At 36.3% G+C, this 23,505-nt stretch overlaps 1 long non-coding RNA gene across 1 annotated transcript; it reads left to right on the forward strand.

Moving 5' to 3' along the window:
- Positions 1–756: 756 nt before the first annotated feature.
- Positions 757–10,097, forward strand: LOC127156206 (uncharacterized). Its single transcript, XR_007825694.1, has 3 exons — positions 757–1,059; positions 6,039–6,125; positions 7,034–10,097. It is a non-coding gene; the product is annotated as an uncharacterized LOC127156206 (long non-coding RNA).
- The last annotated feature ends 13,408 nt before the right edge of the window (positions 10,098–23,505 follow it).

Below are 23,505 nucleotides of genomic sequence, written 5' to 3' on the forward strand. Positions count from 1 at the left end.
AATTTGTATTTTTATTTATTATTATTATTATTATTATTATTATTATTATTATTATTATTATTTATTTGTTTGTTTGTTCTGCTTAAACACCACAGCCTTTTAGACATATGAGTGACATACAATTACAGTTAATTTGATTTCTCAAGTCTCTTAAAAGGATAACTTTGGTGTAATAATAGAAGACATACATTTTCTGTTTTTACTAAACAATATTTTCGTTTTGAGGAAATTTTATGTCCATGAGTGTAATGGTCTTAAAACAAAGTCATTGTTTTCTTGTTTTCAAAAAGATTTTTGGTTATATTGTAAATTTAAAGATTTAGTTTATTTAAGCAATTTAAATTATTAGAAGACCCTGATGTACCTTTCCCCTTCCTTTTATAGTGCTGTATTCTGTTCTTTAGGACATTTATGGTTTTGTATTGTCTTTTCCTTGTTTTATTTAAAACACAGTAATTGTCAACTACGTTTTGCGTTTTGCAACTACGTTTTAAGTTTGACTGAATATAATAACAATAACACAACCTGAGTATTCCAAAATAATTTAACAACATAAAAATAGGCAGTGATTTGCACTGCTATATTGTTTATTTTGTTATGTTGTTTATATAACCAAAGGAAGTAATCATGTTTAGAGACAGTGAGCCATAAAAAATGTTGCAGAGCTCCGCCTTCATGTGTTTCAACTAGGTCCTGTAAACGAATATAAAGCCCTTCTCCAACAGTTTTAGATTTATAGGTTTCATTCTACGTGATAGACGATTGAACAATACTAAACATGTCCGGAAGAGGCAGAGGCGGCGGCAAAGGACTCGGGAATAGAGGTGCTAAGCGTCACCGCAAAGTTTTGCGTGATAACATCCAGGGAATTACCAAATCCACTATTCGTCGTCTCGCTCGCCGTGCCGGTGTCAAGCGTATTTCCGGTCTGCTCTATGAGAAGACCCGTGGTGTTGTTATGGTGTTTTTGGAGAACGTGATCCGTGATGCAGTTACCTACACTGAGCACGCCAAGAGAAAGACCGTCACCGCCATGGATGTCCTGTACGCTCTGAAAAGGTAAAAACGTGTTCCTAGATATATTTATGTTATGTTTTTTTTTTTTGTTTGTTTGTTTGTTTTTTTGTTTTTTTAATTGTAAACTAAACATTTAAGTTAACAATTTATTGTAGAAGTTTCATGACAGCGTTTTAGCGATTCTTCAGTGACAGTGAAATATGACTTAATTAAATATGACTTAAAGGTGTGTTTGTTTGTTTGTTTGTTTGTTTGTTTTTTTATGAATAATGCAGGTTTATAAGCTTTTGGGGTTTGTTTTCGCTGTAATATTAGTACCGTATTACATACCTTCAAGGACGTTTGCAAAAGTAAAAAATATAGTTTTATGTGCGTACAAGAAACCATTAAACATAGGATGCACTCTGAGCCACCTATTGTGCCACAGCCCATTTGGCGGTGTGGTTTCTTGGCTGCCACAGACTATGCATTAAAGAAACCTGAGTAGTACCTTTAATATGCTTACATCAAGGCTTATTGTCCAATTTAACACATTCTCTGTGGTGGCAGAGAAACCATGACACAAAATGGGCTGATGGCCTAAAATTTGTCAAGATCAAGGGTCTATAAAAAGATTTGTACTGTAAAAAGTTTCAAATTTGGCTTTTATTAGGGCAGTATGGCATATTTCAAAGCCTTGTTTCGGATGTTTCTCTACGTCGCTTTTTGCATAACTCCGGGTCGATGAAACCAAGCTTCGTTGCAATTTCTTTTAGGATTTAACGGTCTTCTCTGAATCTTTAAAGTCTCTCCGTGAGCGATTGTACAAGTACGGATACATTTGTATCAGCGCAGATATTAGAAACTTCAGTGTTTTCATCTTGCTACTGCTAGTCACTTCACTAACTTGGTGGTAGTGATGGGCGTTCCTGAAGAGTATCTATATATGGATACTGAAGCGAGTATCGGAAGTATCGATACTCGTGTAAAAAATATCGATACTAAGATGTGTTTTATTTACCAGTGATTTTGTTTAACGTTAAATTTAGCGAACGATTGCAAATGTTGCGAGACCGAACTGATCAATCACAGACAGCGTTCTCTCACTTTAGACAGTCCTTTCAAACAGGGCTGCCTTTTCCAAAAGTATCATATGAAAGCATTGGTGCTTTTGGGAATGGCAACCCAGATGAATCCTTATCAGAGGACAGAAAAAAAAAAAAAAAAAAAAACAACTTATGTTGGAGTCATTTCACAATAAACAAATTGAAATGGTAGCCTACATAATTTGTGCAATTACATTTATTTAAATTAACGTTTAAAGTTACAATGTTCTATTTTGCAGTGATGGTAATATAAATCATTAGTTTTTAGAATAAAAAAGGTTGCATTTTATGTGTACAACAGCCTGTCAGCCCCTTATGAAACTTAAGTATTTCCAACTATAGGTTTTGTAGTTACCACTACAGTAAACATTTATCCATGTGTAAAAAAAAATAAATAAATAAAAATAATTAAATAAATATAATTTAAGTTGCAATTAAGGCATATTAAATGTTAAAATGCATTTCACCTATAAAGTTAAGGGTGTATCATATATTTTACTCTTAGTAATTTAATAAATGCAATAATTTAAAAGTTAAGTTTAGAAGTATCATATCGGTATCAGTATTGATGATGCTGGCCTTAAAAGTATTGGTATCGTATCGAAAACAAAATAAGTGGTATCGCCCATCCCTACTTGGTGGTGATGATGTTCTCCTGTCTGACTTCCATGGAAAGCGAAAGAAGGGGGAATTTCAGAACACGCCCACCGACTGCTTAATGGCCATGGACCAGTGGTAGCCCTAAGGTGTTAAGGAGCCAAAAAGTTCTCCCAAAAAGTTTGCTTATTGCCGGAACGAACTCCAAACGAACTTCGCCTTGGCCTGATTTTGTTCTTCAATTTCATTTTAAGTATATCAGGGCCTTTATGGTAGCCAAATTTTTAGCTAGTCGATCTCTGTTAGTTCATGTGCAACCAGACACTCATTTTAGTCATTGTAAGAAATCAATGGTTCACACAAAAAATAGGTTATATAAAACTAGAAATTATTGTACTGTGTAAGCATGCAAAAATATTCCTATTCGCATGTAATATTTATATATATAATATGAAATATTAGATATTATGGTGGGTGCGCTAGACTTCAACATTGTCCATCATTTAAAAATCATGTAAAAACTCTGTCATAATCTATTATTACCCATCGTTTTAATTTTTGATGTGCAGCTTGTATAGCAGTGTATATTTACTGTCCCCTAAAAATAATTCAACATACAGCCATTATTGACAAAATAGCTGGCAACAAAAGTGAGAATACCCTAAGTGATAACAGCACTATGTCATTTAACCATGCAACATGTCCTATTCATCATGTTCATGTGTTTGTCTGCTTGACAGGAACATTACAAGTTGTGTATCTTGTATTAGAGCAGTTAAAATTTGCTACTTTGAGTACAATTCTCTCATACTGACCACTGGATGTTCAGCAAGGCACCTCATGGCAAAGAACTCTCTGAAGATTTGAGAATTAGAATTGTTGCTCTCCACAAAGATGGTCTAGGCTATAAGAGGTTTAGTAATAACCTGAAACTGAGTTACAGTACTGTGGCCAGGGTCAGACAGAGGTTTTCCAAGACAGGTTCCATTCGGAATAGGCCTCGCAAGGGTGAGTCGACGAACTTGAGTGCTTGTTCTGTGCGTCAGGTGCAATACCTGGCTTCAAAAAACAGATGCATGAGTGCTGCCAGAATTGCTTTAGAGGTTGCAGAAGTAGAAGGTCCGCTTGTCAGTACTCAGACCATAGGCTGCACACCGCAACAAGTCAGTTTGCATTGGCGTCATCCGAGAAGGAGGCCTCTTCTGAAGCTGGCTTACAAGAAAGCCCGCAAACAGTTTGCTGAAGACAGCCTGTCCAAGAGCATGAATTACTGGAACCATGTCCTATGGTCTGATCAGACCAAGATAAACTTGTTTGGCTCAGATGGTGTCCAGTATGTGTTGTGATGCCCTGGTGAGGAGTACCAAGAAAATTGTGTCCTCCTAAATTCTCTCCTACAGTCAAGCATGGTGGTGGTAGCATCATGGTCTGGGGCTGCATAAGTGCTGCTGGTACTGGGGAGCTGCAGTTCATTGAGGGAAACATTTATCCCATTATGTACTGTACATTTCTGAAGCAGAACATGATGCCTTCCCTTCAGAAACTGGGCCGAACGGCAGTTTTCCAACATGATAATGGCCACAAACACATCACCAAGATGACAATTGCTTTGGTGAGGAAGGTGCAGGTGAAGATGATCTGACCTGAACCCTATTGAGCACCTATGGACACAGTTTTGACAAGTTCCCTTAGGGTGTAGTCATTTTTGTTGCCAGCTGTTTTGTCAATAATGGCTCTATTTTTAGGGGACAGTAAATATACACTGCTATACAAGCTGCACTTTGACTACTTTAAAATATATCCAAGTTTCATTTCTATAGTATTGTCCTTTGAGAAGAATATACTAAAATAATTGCTTATGTGAGGGGTACTGCTTTTGTGAGATACTGTATATATATATTTCTCGATTTTAATGGATTCTCATTATAATGAACCAATATCGATTTTTAAATCACAACTGATCTCTTGATCTATGCTGTTTTCATTTGATGAATGGACAGTACATGTGCATCTTCCTTACAATAAATAGCAATAGGCTAGGCTTTGTGTTACCTTTGATATTAAAAACAAAGTCTCAGATTTCAAATTCTGTCCATTTCCTTAGGAAATTCAAGCAATAAATACCGTTTTGGTGCTCCAAAATGTGGCGTGATAGATTGTTGTAGCTTCTGTGTTCGCCTTTGCATAATCAAACACACACAGTAAAAATAGATGGGTTATTTTTTTTTACCCAATAGATGGGTTACACATATTGGGTCACTTTGTTGGGTTATTTTCTAAAACTTTGGGATATTTTTTTAAACATCGTTGGGTTGTTTTTAATAATAACCCAGCATTGGGTTTAATTGGTTCCCGCGGCTACAGTTCAAATTTTAATGGACGACAGTGACTGACAACAGAAGAAGCTGCTGCTGCATCAGTATGAGGTAAGTAATAGGGGTTTGATAACTCTTATAACATTATACTTATAAGAAGAACGTGAAATGCACTTCAAAATTGAACTTTTGTTGTTGTTTTTTTTTAACAAAGTTGTAGTTTCCTTTAGTCAGTAACGTTACTGCAGATAATGAGCTGGATTGCAAATGAATAACTTAACGTTACATTAGATGTCATAGTTACGTCGCTAGCAGTAATAAAGTAAATAAAATCATCAGAAAGTAGTGAAACTGTTTAGAGATGTATTGCAGTAACCTAAAGTTAATAATGTATGATGAAATGTACATAGGGCTACTTATACATGTTACTGAAATCACTGCCTGGAGGTTTTTAGTATTATCTTACAGTTGATGGAGGGTTCCAGACGTATTCTGACTACAGTTTGTTTGCTCGCACTAATGATGATCACATTTTACATTATATATGGGAAATGGCTAATGTTAAATGTTCATTTAAACCGTGCCACACGGACCATTCAACTTGTCGGTCCAGTATGTAATGTTAGCTCAGCGGCAGCTCAGAGAGATGCGCTCAAATTCAGTAATTCTCTGTTAGAAAAGTGTAAAAAGAATCCAGTTCTCCCAAAAAAAAGACGTGATGGGAGAAACGAAGCTTTTCAAAGTTTCGAATCAATTAAACGAATTGCTTCGCAAAATGATTCACTGCTTCCAATCGTTCGTGACACAACGGCGACGCCTGCTGGTCAAAACAGGGCAAGCGTCAGTTGTTTGGAAAGCGAGCACTAATTGTAATGACACTAAATGTGTTTTTATGGTTTATTTATATTGAATATTGTTATGCATATATTAGAATCGCCTCTAATTACAGCCATTTGTCTTAGAAAGCTATGACAGATTTGCATGTTTTTAAATGTGTACTAAATGTGTTTATACTTATTTTTAGACAATGGGTTCTTCAGTGAAGGAAAACTACAACAGTGGAACCTCATACATTAAACATCCACATGCCAATTAACTGAAAAATTTCAAGGTAAGTAAACTATTTATATCAGTGATCCATAAACACTAGCAGTCAAAAGTTTTTGAACAAACAAGATTTTTAATGTTTTTAAAGAATTATCTTCTTACTAAGCCTACATTTATTTGATCCAAAATACAGCATTTAAAATAACTGCTTTCTATTTGAATATATTTTAAAATGTAATTTATTTCTGTGATCAAAGCTGAATTTTCATTACTCCAGTCTTCAGTGTCAAATGATCTTTAAGAAATCATTCTAATATGCTGATTTGCTGCTTAAGATTATTATTATTATTATTATTATTATTATTATTATCTATATTTAAAACGGTTGAGTCTTTTTTCTTTTCAGGATTCTTTAATAAAAAGATTCAAAGATCAGCATTTATCTAAAATAAAAAGCTTTATTAACATTCAAAAGCTTGGAGGCATTATTTATTTATTTATTTATTTATTTATTTAATTTGGATGCTTTAAATTGCTCAAAAGTAATGACAGACATTTATGTTACAAAATGTATCTATTTCAGATAATGCTGTTCTTCTGAACATCCTATTCATCAGAGAAACCTATTATTACTGTTTTCAGTAATAATAATAAATGGAGTAATAAAAACTGGAGTAATGATGCTGAAAATTCAGCTTTGAAAACACTGGACAATTCCATTTTAAAATGTATTCAAATAGAAAGTGGTTATTTAAAATAGTACAAATATTTCCCAATATTACTGCCTTTACTGTATTTTGGATCAAATAAATGAAGAAACTGTTTAGCATAAATATGTTGGTTATAATAAAGAACTCCACTCACAAAAGAGGTTAGAGTTGCATCTCGTATGTGTTGGAAATAAGAGTTTACCCTTCAAAAAAAATAAAAATAAAATAAAAATAATAATAATAATAATAATCTGTTCTACAGCAATACTTCATGCTCCATCCCAGTAGGGGGATTAAATGCACCACTGCTGGCTTGGCAACCACCATTAAACTCAAAAGAACAAGAAGACCAAGAGGAAGAGAAATGCTGTTGGAAACAATTGGAAATAAGATGTAAACAACTGAAAATGATATATTGGGCATCATTAAAAGGGGCAGAATAATGAACGACCAACAAAAAGGCAATATTTTGAAAAAGTTGGGAAAAAATAACTACTAAAAATATTGGACAGGAAATGGATGAAATGGCAGAATCTATTAATGTAATCAATAAACATCTGATTTGATTATGCATGGACTGTGTGATATGTATATAAAGATCTTTACTAACATTGTCAATTGAGACTTTTAGCAGTTTTGTCGTGGGTGCTTGGTCATTTTGGTGTGGTTGGTCACACACAAAAAAATACATAAAAATAAATAAATAATCTGAGAATTGGTCATTCTACCCTCAACAAATCACTTCAAATGATAGGGAAACATGATTCTGGTCAATGCAATTGTTGTGGACTTCCAGAAACCACAGAGTATGTATTAATCAATTGTAAAAAAAAAAAAAAAAAAAAAAAAAAAAAGGAGAGAGAGAGAATAAGAATATAAAAAAACAGCTAAAAGCCATCTCGATCAAAAAGGCGATAATACAAATACTTTTCTTCAAACCCGCTAAAATACCAGCCTCAGCCCAATCAGAAGTACCGGTACTTGATAAAAATGCATTTTTTTTTTTTTTAAAGAAAGACGTCAGATGGTTTCAGCTGGTTTTGCATCTGAACACTTCATATAGATTTTCTCCTGTTATCAATGCCTCACACTCCATCCCATTAGGTGGCGGAATATGCACCAAAGCTAGTTTACCATCCGACATTAACGTCAAAGAAGAAGAACAAGAGGAAACAGTTTGCTAGCCGCCAAAAAACGAAAAGAACGCAAAGAAAAATCAGAAACTGTATCGACTTTTCATCACGATGCCACGCCACGCACGGAAGGAAGCTGCCCAGACCAATCTGGACAGTGAGGAAGAATGCAGCCTTTTGTCGGAAGAAGGAGAATATGACGATGAACGCTTGCATTTTGAGGAGAGATTAGATCCAGCGGAAGATACAATATCCAAATGGATAATTTGTGTGTTTCGAGTAGATCCGATTAATTAAAAATAGGAGCTGTTTTTAAACCCTCCTTGGTGTATTTTTTAATTTTTTTTTCTATGAGTGAGTGCTCTGATTTCGATTTACAAGTGGTTCTGTTTGCAACGTGTTGAGCACTGTAGCCAATCACAGGCATGTCTGTTGACCGCAATGGCCAATCAGATTTCGCCAGAATTAGGTTAGTCCAAGTATCATCAAAGAACAGCCAGGTTTTGTTTACACAGATTTACCAAGTTCTACATGCTCGGAATTCCTCACATTATAGCAAACAAAGCATAGAGATTGCGTATTCGTTGTGAAGTGTGTAGTTGGAGTCATTATTTATAACAGGAGTTTGTGCGCGAGCTTGCTCGCTTTCTGTATAATCCATTCGCAATATCAGCCCAGCAAACACAAAACGTTTTTTACAACTTTTCACAACGTTGTATTTTGGTTGCAATTAGGTAATGTTGTAGTACAACGTTTTAAAAACGTTTTAAAAATGTTTTTTTTTTAAAAAAAAAAAAAAAAGTTACCAAAACAAAACGTTTTATAAACGTTGTAAAAATACCAACCTGGAACGTTTTCTTTAAGTAGTCAAAAAAACGTTAATATCACGTTCGTCCACTACGAAAATGAAACCAGACCAAACTACAACTTTCGGAGGACGTTTTATTCAGGTGTTAAAATAACGTAATATGCACGTTGGAATAAAACGTTTTAAAAACGTCATAAAAGTACCCAAATACAACCTTGCAAAAACTAAGTTCTTAAAAGTATTTAAAAGTAGTATGTGAATAATTACTTTCAGTTGTATTTGCTCATTTAATAATATCACATTCGTCTACTACGAAAATGAAACCAGACCAAACTACAACTTTCGGGGGACGTTTTATTCAGGTGTTAAAATAAAGTAATATGCACATTGGAATAAGACGTTTTAAAAACGTCATGAAAGTACCCAAATACAACCTTGTAAAACTGTTCTGTTCATGTAAAAATATCAGTAAAATAACAGTGATATTTTAACATTAACGCACTTCAGTGACTGAGTAACAGATAGTCTGAGCAATATAAGGACTTAAAAGTAATATGTGAACCCTTACTTTAAGTTGTCTTTGCTCATTTAATAATACCGTATATTCATATATCACGAGCTAACAGCTCAGTGTGTGTAACGCCAGGCCGGCAGAGGGAGCCCTCACCCACTGACTGACTGTTGTTGCTCCCTCTGCTGCTTCATTGGTAGCTTCCTGTTTGGTGGCAATAAAAGGAGGCTATTTTAAACAGGAAGCTGCGAAGTATTGTTTTGCTATTGCGGACTCTACCAAGCGTTGTTTCCCTGTTTTCATTGCTCGGTTTTGTATTTGCCACGGTTTTGTTTTATAGTCATAGTTTTTGTCTTTGTTTTTGCCTCAGTTTTGCCTCAGTTTTGCCTCATTTCATTGCCATAGTTTTGTCTTGGTTCATATCCTTGTTTATTTGTTACTTTTGAACTGCTCTCTCTGGTTTATGGACTGCGCCTGTTTTTGTGGACTACGATATTGTTTTGCCTTGTATGTAACTGTTTGTTTGGATATCGACCCTGCCTGTCTTGACTACGATCTGTTCAATAAAGCTCGCACATGGATCTTATATGCTTCCCAGAGTCCTCGTTACAGAGTGTAAACCAGTCTGTGGTATAAACAAACAAACGGTGGGAGAGAGGTATTAACACATGAGCAGAAATGACTGGTTGGTTAAAAAATATTTTAAAAAAAAAGTATTTTTTACAAAGGTCATGACAGTATGCAACCGTGCCAAAACTCCCTTTGTACGTGATGTTTGTTTTTAATGTGTTTTGCTATAGATAGCCCACTTATTCTACACAATGTTTACAATTTCTGGTATGTTTTTCGTTAGGTAGCTAAATAAGTAAATAAATACAATTTCTAAAGCTATTATTATATTATATTATAACCTGTTATAAACTGACTTCAGAAATTGTTTTACGTTCTCTGCTAATATGCTTTTATATTCTCATTCCACTTACAGTTTGATTACCTACATTAGGCCTACACTATCCACATACACAATACGTTATCAAGTTTCAGGACATTTTATCTCTGCAAATTTACTTCACAGTACAAAACGAAGATCAATAATTCATTCAAATGAATGTTTACAGGGCTATAGTAAACAACTAGTGGGCAAACTGACTAAATATATTTTTCCAATATCTCACCTTAGACATTACTTCCAGTGTTTCCCTTACTGTATGTTCAATTTTGCATGAAAAATGGGACTTTGTTACGGTGTCGCATGCAGGGAATGAGGAGTAGTGACGAGGAGATCCGGTACATACACATTTATTAAATAATCCAAACAAGGAACAGGAACGGACAGGAACAGCAGGGAATCCAACACAAAATGACATGGAAAGACTTTGAATTAAACGGAGTGACAACAATAATAACCGACAACCAAACGGGGAACACCACCAAACTTAAATACAAAGACCAAAGACCCAGGGGAAGACAGGTCTGAATGATCAAACAGTGACTTAATAATTGAAGACGGAACTGGAAAGACCCAATAAGGGCATACATGAGGAAAAACCACAAAACAGTCAACAGGGGTGTGACAGACTTACAGTACAGTACATTTTTATTTAAATAATTGTGTGCTGTACATCTATGAAAGGATGCACTGGCAAAAACTCACTGTAGTAAATCACTATATGAGTAATACAAGCTTTACAGATTGACAATGTGTTATTTTAAAAGTAATTTTAATTAAAATATTATTATATTAACTTTTCGAGCAGAATCGTATAGGAGGTTTTGAAAAAAAAAAGTCAATATAAAGTGGTTGCATATACATATGTAAAATGCTTGTGTACTGTACGTATAGTACGGTACATATTGGAAATATTGTCTAAGGCAAGATATTGGCAAAATATATTCAGCTAAATATGTGCTAGCTGTATCAGTTTGCTGCATGCTTCAGAAACCCTCCACCTTCCCCAGCTCCACCTGTATAGATCTGCTACGAGGTGATTCATGTATGCTATGGGGGTTATTCATATATGTTATATGTGCAGCAGCAATATTTCTTACATGTTCACAGTGGCATATTGTGGATGTATTGGCAGTAGCAAGTCTCGGTACTTGCTCTGCGGCAGCAGCAGCATAGCAGATCTATTCCACCAAGACCAAATATATTTACATTGTCATGTATATTACCATGCCAATCCCTCCGAGAGTTGTCATGAAAGAAATGTATATGCAAGTATGTCTATCTGGTCTCATGGCAAAAAGGACCTGGGGGCACTTTTTCGCAAGACACGAAATACGTACCAATAAGTAAATATAAGTGCAGTTTCCAAAAGAAATGAACACTAGAGCCAGTAAAACTCAGACACCTTTTATTCCTTTTCACACAAAGTATGACTTACAGAGTTTCTATTAATAATGTGTAATTTCTGCACAATTACTTGAAGAATATTATGTTATGACAATTTTAATATGCTGGGAGATATCCAGCTTCATATCTATAAAGCTTTTCATAGCCGGTAGATTTTTTTCAGTAGCTCATGCAGTAGGGAGATGTATTTGAGTGGTGAAGCGCTCCGGTATGAATCCTGTGTAACTACGGTTTGACAAAACAGTTCAAATATGTGCACACGGAAGATTGGCACACTTGTGTCAACAAATTTGTTTTTATATTATTTTTGCATTTGCCAACACTATGAGGTAGGTTTAGGGTTGGGATTGGCGCAGGGCATATTTTAAACACGATAAGAGCATTACCGTTTAGCGACAATCCCAGATACTTTACCTCTGAACCGCCGCAAAACGTACCTGAAGCAACGTAACAAAAACACAGCAATATGTACCTATATAAACGTAATAAAAACATGCCAGGGTTCACGTATTGAACCTGTGTTTTAGCACCACTCAGGGGACATTTCTCTTTGAAACTGCTGCGAAACATGCAGTAAGGTACGTAAAAACGGTGCTGCAGAAAAGTACCCAGAGGTACGTATTTTTATGAGACTAGGTTGGAGTATGTATAGGTGTGTCTGCATGCAGTAAGTTTATATGTATGTGCGTGAGTTGTTGTAGGTGTATATGCATGGCTCGAGTTTATAGGTACAAGCGAGTGTCTATAGGTGTACACATGCGTCAAGTTTATATGTATACGCAAGTTATTCACAAGTGTATATGCATTTATTACTAACATAAGATGTATTGGTTTGGATTTCATATTAGTATGCACATAAATTTCATATATACAGGGGTTGGACAGTGAAACTGAAACACCTGGGTTTAGACCACAATTAGTATGCCGTTTGGCCTCCTTTTGCAGCCAATACAGCATTATTTCATCTTGGGAATGACAAATACAAGTCCTGCACAGTAGCCAGAAGGATTTTGAACCATTCCTTTCGCAGAACAGTGGCCAGGTCACTATGTGATGTTGGTGTATGAAAACATTTCCTGACTCGCTCCTCCAAAACACCCCAAAGTGGCTCAATAATATTCAGATCTGGTGACTGTGCAGGCCATGGGAGATGTTTAACTTTACTTTCATGTTCATCAAATCACTCTTGTCACCAGTCTTGCTGTGTGTATTGGTGCATTATCATCCTAATACACGGCACCACCTTCAGGGTACAATGTTTGAGCTATTGGGTGCACATAGTCAACCTTCACACTCTGCTCTTATTGGTGGAATGTGCGATCAGTAAAGACTGGCCACCAGGCTGCATAAATATAGCCATGAAACCTCCAACACTATATTGGCCAGTGTTTCAGTTTCATTGTCCAACCCCTGTATATATATATATATATATATATATATTGAATGTCCAATAGTATACATGTGTATGTGAGTAATTTCTAGGTGTATATGCACGTGTTTTATGTATGTACTGATAAGCGAAGTTTGATTTAAATCCTACATTGTTCACTGATCAATGTTGTGTCTGACTGTGTTGCATGAGCAGTTTTTCTGTTGGAGTCTGAATTACAATCATTAGTCCTGTAGAACATTTAAAATACATGAAATTGAAGAAAAATAAAGTAATTAATTAATTAATAATAATAATTATGTCCCACCTTGAAAATACATTCCTTAGATCAAAATCAAGATGATGAATGTCATTGCAGTTGTTGTGTCCATTATCGTGATAAACAGTGTCAGTCATGAAGTGTTAAACTCACAGCACTATAAACACTCTCAGAGCACTGAAGCATGTGCTGACAAAGCAAAGTGACCCTTTATATTAAAATAATTCACCTGAAGACTGTTGATCACTGTTCTGCAGTCTTTACTGAGACACAGCAGATGACTGAATGTGTCGTCATGTTACAATTTATAACTAAATTAAACTGACAGATTTATGTGGGGAGGCATCAAATCATTACTAAAACTGATGTGAATGTAAATTTTAATTTAAAGACTCTAGTGAAATAAGAGGGAGATGTTTAAATTGATGAGTTTCACAAAGTCAATAAATCTCCACTGCTGGACCAAACACTTAATAAATGATCATAAAGGCAGTTTGACCCACTATAGACAAAAATGACATGCTATATTTCCCAGTCCATTTAACATCTATCTGTCCCTGAATGTGTTAACATGCACCCTAATAAGGAGATTATAACAGGATTTTGGCAATACTGCGATTAACCCTCTGGGGTCTGAGGTGATTTTGGGGCCCCTGAGATGTGTTGATATGCCCTAACATTACCTTATGCAAACACAATACTTCTATTAAAATAATGTGATTAAGCTCATAATTGTAGTAATCATAATTAAATTAATAAATGAATAAATAAAAATTCTTTACTCTGATTATTGGAAATTATCACATTATTGGACAGCAATGCAAGTTATGTAATATTATTACTTTTTCCAAGTAACTAGTAAAGTAACGCATTACTTTTTAATTGACAAGAAAATATCTGAGTTACTTTTTTCAAATAAGTAACGCCAGTTACTTTTCCCCCTATTTATTGATTAAAAGCTCATTTCCCCATGTTGAGAGAAATCGGGAGTAAGATGTTAGCTCTAGAATGCATGTGAACATGCATTAATTTATCTCACTCACAAAAAACAGATTCAGTATTCCTCAAAATGAATAAAAACTGTGAAATTCAACTATGAATATGACGCAAACCTACAATAATTAAATGTGTTAAATAATACAAATATAATTTATGCATTTAATCCCATTTTATTAACCAATGTTTTTTCTGCTGACCTTCGATGATCCAAATTACTCAAGAAAATCTAACATTTGTTTTCTTTTTTTTTTTTTTTTTTTTTTTTTTATTGCTGAAGAGATGACATTTTTTTTCTCCTGCATTCTACTGTACAGACATGAATTTACTTTTGTCAAAGCCTGAGGCTTTTGGTGTGAAAAGGCTTTTACATTGCCAAAATAGAACTTTTTATATTAAAAACAAACAAGCAAGCCCTGCCCAGATTTAAAAAGTAACGCAAAAGTAAAGTAACACATTACTTTCCATAAAAAGTAACTAAGTAATGTAATTAGTTACATTTTTAGGTAGTAACTCAATATTGTAATGCATTACTTTTAAAAGTAACTTTCCCCAACACTGAAAATGACAGAGATCCTAAATCTATTGTAAATGTATAATATCAAAATCCTCTCAGATTTTCAAATTGGGATTCTGGGATCAGGTCATTATGCAGATAGAACCTTCTAATTCTAAAAAGGCATTTTCTGCATGGAATTATAAGGTTCTATCTTGCAAAACATTAATTGAAGCAACAATTGAAGAATTAAAGAAATTAAAGAAATAGAAATAGTTTACTTATAATTTGTTTTAAAACATGTTGTAGCGTTCCCGTGTACCGCCGGCGGTACATTGCATGCTTTAAGGGTTAACTTTGTGGTGTAAAACAACTCCAAAAAACAAAACCTAAACATGTCACATATCATTGGAAAGCTGAGATTCTTGTGATTCGAATGGTGTAAACCGTTTTAAGATACATTCAACACAGCAGGTACAATTGGCGTCTTTGTCAGACGATCAACATCCAAATACACAATAACAAAACTGTAGGAAGTCGCATATAAAGCCACCTGTTAGTCCACTGATGCATAACATTCCAACAAAAATGGTGTAGTTAGACTGCAAAGGGTCCAGACAATCCAATTCAAATTATATTGAAATATTTAGTCCATAACACATTTATAGGTCGATAAACATCCACGGAATGTAGTAGTATCGTTTCAGATTAGCCGGCGGAGCGGTCGAATCTATGACGAATTCTGTGGTGTAACGTCTTTTCACATGTAAACATTGCCGATCTATTGATGTCAAAATGGCTGCTGACCTCTGCCCTTTAGATTGACACCTCATTTGAACCAATAGGTGCATCTAAACGGTGTCAACAGGCAGCAATAGCCAAGGAGCGCCCAGGATGAGAGATGGTGCCGCCTTCATTTTGATGGTCAGTAGAGCGATCCAGTTGCATCAGAGTTTGCAAACGACTGTCGTATTTGATAGCCAATGAATTTCTAAAAAGAATGATATGCCACTTCAGTGGGACGATTCACCCTGTCACGCACAGAAGTCCGTGCGTAAAGGTTTATACTGAATCGTGCGTCCGTGCATAAAGAGCGTTTGAGAGAGTTTACGGGTAAAAGATGGTTAGAGGTGAAAAATGGCAAAGAGAACGATAAAAACTAACTTTTCGCTTGAAAAGGTTGTTGAACAATGAACTTGGTGTGTCAGTAATGAGTCGTAGGTGGACTTTTCTGAAGAAAAGAGTGATTTTTCATCCACTGACTCGGTAGCTGAGGAGGTGTTTTTTAGATGGAGAAGACGTCAGTCATCAGGAGAGGAACCCGAGGTCGATATGATAAAATGAAATCATATGATAAAATAAAATGATAAAATGCTACTTTTGTGATGTGCCTTTGTGCTCTTTGCCAAGTCGTGATTGTTATAATGAATGGCATGATTCCAATAACCTCTGAAAATACAATTGTGTGTGTGTGCATACCTATCTATCTATATATCTATCTATCTATATCTATATATATATATACAGTGAGGTCAATAAGTATTTGATCACCCTGTGATTTTGCAAGTTCTCTTACTTAGAAATCATGGAGGGGTCTACAATTTTCAGCATAGGTGCATTTCCACTGTGAGAGACAGAATCTAAAAATAAAAATCCGGAAATCACATTGTATGATTTTTTAACAATTTATTTGTGAATTACTGTGTCAAATAAGTATTTGATCACTTGCTTATCAGCCAGATTTCTGGCCCTCAAAGACCTGTTATTTTGCTTTTAAATAGTCCAGCTACACTCTGCTCATGAATCTAAATTAGTAGCACCTTTTTGAGGTTGTTAGCTGTCATAAATACACCTGTGCACCCCACAATCAGCTAAAGTCTAAGTAGCAACATGGGCAAAACCAAAGAGCTGTCAAAAGACACAAGAGACAAAATTGTAGACCTTCACAAAGCTGGAAAGGGCTACGGGGCAATTGCCAAGCAGCTTGGTGAAAAAAGAACAACTGTTGGAGCAATTGTCAGAAAATGGAAGAGGCTAATGATGACTGTCAATGTCCCTCAGACTGGGGCCCCACGGAAGATCTCTCCTCGTGGGGTATCAATGATGCTAAGAATGGTGAAGAATCAGCCCAGAACTACACAGGAGGAGCTGGTCAATGCAGTGAAGAGAGCTGGGACCATCGTTTACAAGGCTACTATCAGTAATACACTAAGACGTTATGGTTTAAAATCTTGCATCGCACGGAAGGTTCCCCTGTCTAAGTCAGCCCATGTCCAGGCCCGTCTGAAGTTTGCCAGGGACCATCTGGATGATCCAGAGGAGTCATGGGAGAAAGTCCTGTGGTCAGATGAGACCAAAGTAGAACTTTTTGGTCTTAACTCCATTCGCCATGTTTGGAGGAAGAAGAATAATGACTATCATCCCAATAATACCATACCTACAGTGATGCATGGGGCTGGAAGCATCATGCTCTGGGGGTGTTTTTCTGCACAGGGGACAGGACGACTGCACTGTATTAAGGAGAGGATGAACGGGGCCATGTATTGTGACATATTGGGCAAAAACCTCCTTCCCTCAGTCAGAGCATTAAAGAGGGTCGTGGCTGGGTCTTCCAACATGACAATGACCCAAAGCACACAGCCAGGAAAACCAAGGAGTGGCTCCGTAAGAAGCATATCAAGGTTCTGGAGTGGCCTAGCCAGTCTCCAGACCTAAATCCAATAGAAAATCTTTGGAAGGAGCTGAAACTCTGTGTTGCTCAGCGACAGCCCCGAAACCTGACAGATCTAGAGAAGATCTGTATGGAGGAGTGGGCCAAAATCCCTCCTGCAGTGTGTGCAAACCTGGTGAAGAACTACAGGAACCGTTTGACCTCTGTAATTGTTAACAAAGGCTTCTGTACCAAATGTTAAAATTTTTTGACTCAAGTAATCAAATACTTATTTGACACAGTAATTCACAAATAAATTGTTAAAAAATCATACAATGTGATTTCCGGATTTTTATTTTTAGATTCTGTCTCTCACAGTGGAAATGCACCTATGCTGAAAATTGTAGACCCCTCCATGATTTCTAAGTAAGAGAACTTGCAAAATCACAGGGTGATCAAATACTTATTGACCTCACTGTATATATATATATATACACACACACACACACACACACACACACATACATACATGCACATATAGTGAGAAATGAAATGCTTATGCTTGAATTACTATGTGTTAACAAGTATTGGCAGTGAATCTGAATAGGGGATAGAATAGCTCTAAGTGTAACCTTTCATTAGAATCCAAAATTATGACTGTACATTAAAGCATTCAAGAATTACAGCCTTTTATGTGTCAGTGGTTACAAAGGGTCATTTGGAGTCTCCAAGTGGCCTTTTTTGGGAAGCGCCTAGACATCCACTTATATAAACATGTGTAAAACACTCATTTTATATGGTATTGTTATCAAATTTGAAATTTAGCTTGGTAAGGCTTCATGCTTTGATCACATTGTATTTTCCAGCTAATACCTCCCAATTACAGTCAACTGCAGGCATTTGTTTACAAAAAAAAGTTTAGGCGGATTTTTTTTTTCCTTTTTCAGTGTGTTCAAAGTTCTATTACTTAAAACCTATAAGACTTACAGTGATTCCAATTGTTTAGGAATAAACCTCAGACTGTTACCTTTCAAAAGAGACCCCATCCATGAATATACTCCAAATGGTTCAAGAACAGCATGCAATTTATTTTGGGTATGCCTTTTTTAGGCGTTTTAGGCAAATTTTGCAGGAATGCTAAGGGGTTAAAAGGTGTCAACATGTATGAGGAAGGTCATTTAATGCTTTCTGTATATTTCATATTTTAGGATGAACATTTAAGTTAGGCATGAAAGGCAGTGCTTGTCCAGAGTAGTTGTTAATTTTAGGTAGGATTATAGTGGGTAATTAAACACATTATTGCAGGAACAGTTAAGGCAGCTACTCTAATCCATCTGACCAGGACTTTATTCCACAAAAAGCAGAACAGGGAAAATGGCTTTCTCTTTAGATCTGTAACGTGGTGAAAGAGGCGAAAGGCGAGCGGATCCATTCGCAAGCTTTTATTCGTTGTACGAGACAAAGACATATTCGAACAGGCAGAGTAACAATAGCAGACCGGTATAACGAAGGCAAGACGTGGGGATAGTCCGTGTAGCAGGCGTGGGTCGATAATCGGCAAACATAATCCAGGGGGGCTAAGCGAAGGGGAAGTCCGTAAAATAAGGGAGTAGTCCAAAAGGCAGGCGGAGAGACAGACGAGACGGGAAGACCAGGCGAGAAGGCTAAACTCAGCGAACTCGGGAACGCGAAACAACAATGTAACACCACAGAAATAACCACAATACTCCATGAGTCACAGGGGGAAAGTCCGGGGCTTATATAGGGCGCCTGATTGGCCACAGGTGCTGATGCAATCAGCGCGATGGGTGATGGGATACGAAGTCCGGAGTGCAGTGCAACAGTCTGTGTGAAGTGACAGAGCGAGAGCGACATCTGGTGGTGAGCGGACCGAAAGTCACCAACCAGATTCATGACAAGATCAGTATGGCTGAGATAACATGCTGACGTTTTACGACTTTCAACTGCATGAATGTTTCGCCAGTCATTACATATTCGGGTCTTTAGCAACCCAAACTCTCCAGATATTTTAAGAACAGTTACAAAAAATTACATAAATAAATAAAATAAAGCATGCTTCCTTACCTTTTGAAATTTAGAATGGTTTCGTTTGAGCAGATGGTTTTTACTATCGTTATCATTTTCAAAGAGCATTTCCCCACTTTCAGTACCTGGCTCGTATTTATCTCAACCATTATTCTCAAAACTATTGTTTTCAACATCTTTAAAAATAACATTTTGATTGCTATTCACCACATCCACCATCAAACGACAGTGACACTTATATTTCATTATGTACAGTAATTGCTCTGCAGTAAGGCCATTCAAGCCAGTTCAATTTTTGCAGATGATATTAGTTTTATGCCTGCGGTAGCCTAATTATGAGTGAAAAATCATGCCATCATTATGTTTTAAACAGTGACATTTTAAGGAATAAAAGAGAATTGCACTTATTAATTCTGTAGACATATAATTACCATTATGTAACGTTTAATCTTTACTGCTGTTACGGAGCAGTCTGGCGACATGACAAAGAAAGTTGATCCTGATTGGTCCTCTTGTGTGCATTCAAAGTGCTGATTGGCTCACAGATAGAACCTTACAGAACCAAGTTAGAGTTCGACTTTGGAGATATAACCTTTTTGTTTTCTAAATAAAAAGTCCTAAAATGTACACAACTTAAAAAAAAATAATAATAAATAAAAAATCACATAATGTAAATAAGTTGTCACAGAATGTGAATATGTGAATAACTCAGTTTTGACAAAAATGTCAGATAAAATCTAGTTCCAAGGCAACAAATAATATACAGTAATAATTGTTTACATTGCAATGCTTTCATTTTTAATATTTGTCATGTTTTTGTGCTGCTGCACATAAGCAGAGTGTAAGTGCATTGTGCAACCACCTATAGGCACATATTAAATAAATAAAAAAATACACTGCTATTGACTTCAGACCTGGACCTGTATCATATTCTTATGATAGTCTTAATAAGACTCTTCTTCATAGTCTTTAACTTTGGCGTGTCAAACAATTCTTAGTAAAAAGTAGGACTTTTCTAAGAGTAGTAACTGATCATGTTGTAGTCAATGTTGCGAATTTAATGCTAAATGTTTAGTGACTTCCTCACCTTTTTTGAGACTTTATTCAAAAGCTTAGCAGCAAAATCAATGTCTTGGACAAACCTTATTTAGATTACAACACTCTCCCACCGATATATTTATGTAGATTATATAGACCTCATCCTCATCAGCTACATTTAGTGACTGTTTTAGCTACTTCAACTGAAAGCAGTTGGCAACACTGATCAGTGTTCTTTTTTCATTTCATATGTTGATGGTTTAAGTAAACTGTGAGGTCATTTAAAAAAAAAAAAAAGTCTCCACACATCACTTTTGGCCACGGTTGTGGTTTTCTAAACTGGGGTTCGTAAAGAAACTGCAGAGGGTTTGTGTGTTTAATGAAAAGCTAAAAATTAAATTATAAAAATGTAAAATTAAAATAAATACATTTAAAATAACATTAATAAAAATAAAACACTTACTAAAAAAAGAAATACAGTACAGGCAAGACACAAGAGTAATCCAGGGACAAGCGAGGGTCAATTGGCGCCGAATGTAATCTAGGGGACGAGGCAAGCGGGGTGATCCAAACAGACAGACAGTAGTCCAACCGTGGGGCGAACAGGATCCGAAATGGCAAAACAATGGGTTAATCAAAGACAGGCAATAAATCCAGGGCAGGCAGCTGACAGACAAGACGAAATAAACCAGGCAAGGATCTACGAGAAAACAGACTATGAACAAGACTTACAGTAAATAGACTTGGAAACTAGGAAATACTAGTGGCTCTGTAATGTTGCTATTGCTAAAACAGTGATATACGCATACAATACTCGGCCCTGAATGATGGTTGTGTAATAGTCTGTGTAGTGTGAAAGTCAATATGATACAAAGGCGACCTCTGGTGTTGAGCGGACGAAAGACCATGGACAGGATTAATAACATGTACATCACGTAAATATATTAGCTTTATAATAACTTTCATTAATAAATCATTAGCAAACACAATGTAATGCTTAACAGATTATTAGTTAATATATATTCACATATTTAGAAATGTGAAATAATGCAATTGTTAATGTTTACTAATAAATGTATTAAACATTACCTAATAATTAACATTTCACGTAAATTAAAATGCTTACAAATGTCATTAAACTTCTGATTCATATGATCATGATTCAATCTGTTTATATCACATTGTTTTGATACATGAAGTATTGAAGTATTTTCTTGAAAAATTGTTTGTATTTCCCTCTCCGGTTGATGTATGATTCAAGGAATATTCTGTTTAATAATACAAATAGTATACCTATAAGTGTTGAAGTAATAAAAACATGTTTTGCACCCAAATTGCAATGTGTGTTATGTGTTTACCAAGCATTAAGCTAAACTAAACTAACCACCCTTTACATAAGCATTGTTACAGTAACTAAAAGTCCAGTGCCAATAAAGATACTAAAAAAATCAGCAAATGTTTATAAACATTTACAAATGATGAATGGTCTCAATTTTAGATTGGGTACTGCAAAAACATTAACAAATGATTAATAAATGATTTAAGATGTGCGAATAGTACAAATTTTCACAACAAACAAAGACCCAAAACAAAGATATGATCTTTACAGACTGTGATTATGAGTTAATGAATATATTAACATGAATAATTTGTGAAGTGCTTAAAATTACTATTAAGCTATATTTTCACAACATTTGTGAATGTAAAAATGAGCATTAGCTAATATGTGAACCGAAGTTTAATGGCATTTGTAAGCATTCAAAAGTACATTAACAAATAAACTTGTAATCACTGTATAATTTCTAAAATCATTTGTAGATTTTTAAAACACATTAAAAGTTTGACATTTGTAAATATTAACGAATGATACATAAAGCATTATATGATGTTTGTTAATTATTTATTAATGATTTAATGAAGTTTTTAATAATTGCAAACCATGTCAAAATAGTTTTTTTTTTAATATGTATGATCATATGAATTGAATTTTTGATGACGTTTGTAAGCATTTCAATCTACATTAAATAATGATCTGTTAATCATTTGGTAATGTTTAATAAGGTGATTAGTTGACATTAGCAAGCACATTATCTCATATTTCTAGATATGTGAATATATAGTAAGTAATAATTAGTTAAACAGTATATAGTTGTAACGGGATGAATGAGACGAGAGGCGAGCGGATCCATGCGCAAGCTTTTATTATATGGACGAGACAGATACATGGTCGTGCAGGCAGGGTCAGACAACAGTAAACGGGAATGTCGGAGGCGGGACGAGAGAATAGTCCAGTAAGGCGAGCGATAGTCTGAAAAGGCAGGTGGCTAGACAGTCGATAAAGAGATAACCAGGCGGGAGATAAAACTAGGAACTAGGAAACCAGAGAAATGCTAAACAAAGGGAAAACACTAACAATACAACAATCCGTGACATAAACTGGGAAAGTCCGGGGCTTTATAGGAAGCCTGATTGGTCACGGGGGCTGACGCAATCAGTGCGGTGGAGGATGGGAGATGCAGTCCGAAGTGCAACGTAACAGTCAGAGTGAAATGGAAAGGTGAGAGTGACATCTGGTGGTGAGCAGTCCGCAGAGCACCGACCAGATTCGTGACATAGCCCCCCCCAAGGAACGGCTTCCAGACGCTCGAAGGAAACAACAGTCCAGAGGAGTGGTGGGGCGGGAGCGAGACAGGGCGAGGGTTGGAGGGCCAGGTCCATGTGTAGGGCCCGGTGATTGAGGCAAGGCCGACAGAGCAGGTACCCTCCAGGGCACAGCCGGAGGCGGAGCAGGAGCCCTCCAGGGCGGAGGCGGAGCAGGAGGCGCAGGAGCCCTCCAGGGTGGAGCCGGAGGCAGAGCAGGAGGCGCCGGAACCCTCCAGGGCGGAGCCGTAGGCGGAGCAGGAGGTGCAGGAGCCGCAGGAGCCCTCCAGGGTGGAGGCGGAGCAGGAGCCCTCCATAGCGGAGGCGGAGCAGGAGGCGCAGGAGCCCTCCAGGGTGGAGGCGGAGCAGGAGCCCTCCATAGCGGAGGCGGAGCAGGAGGCGCAGGAGCCC

This window comes from Labeo rohita, chromosome 25, assembly GCF_022985175.1.
Source record: "Labeo rohita strain BAU-BD-2019 chromosome 25, IGBB_LRoh.1.0, whole genome shotgun sequence".
In the NCBI taxonomy this organism is placed as follows: Eukaryota; Metazoa; Chordata; class Actinopteri; order Cypriniformes; family Cyprinidae; genus Labeo; species Labeo rohita.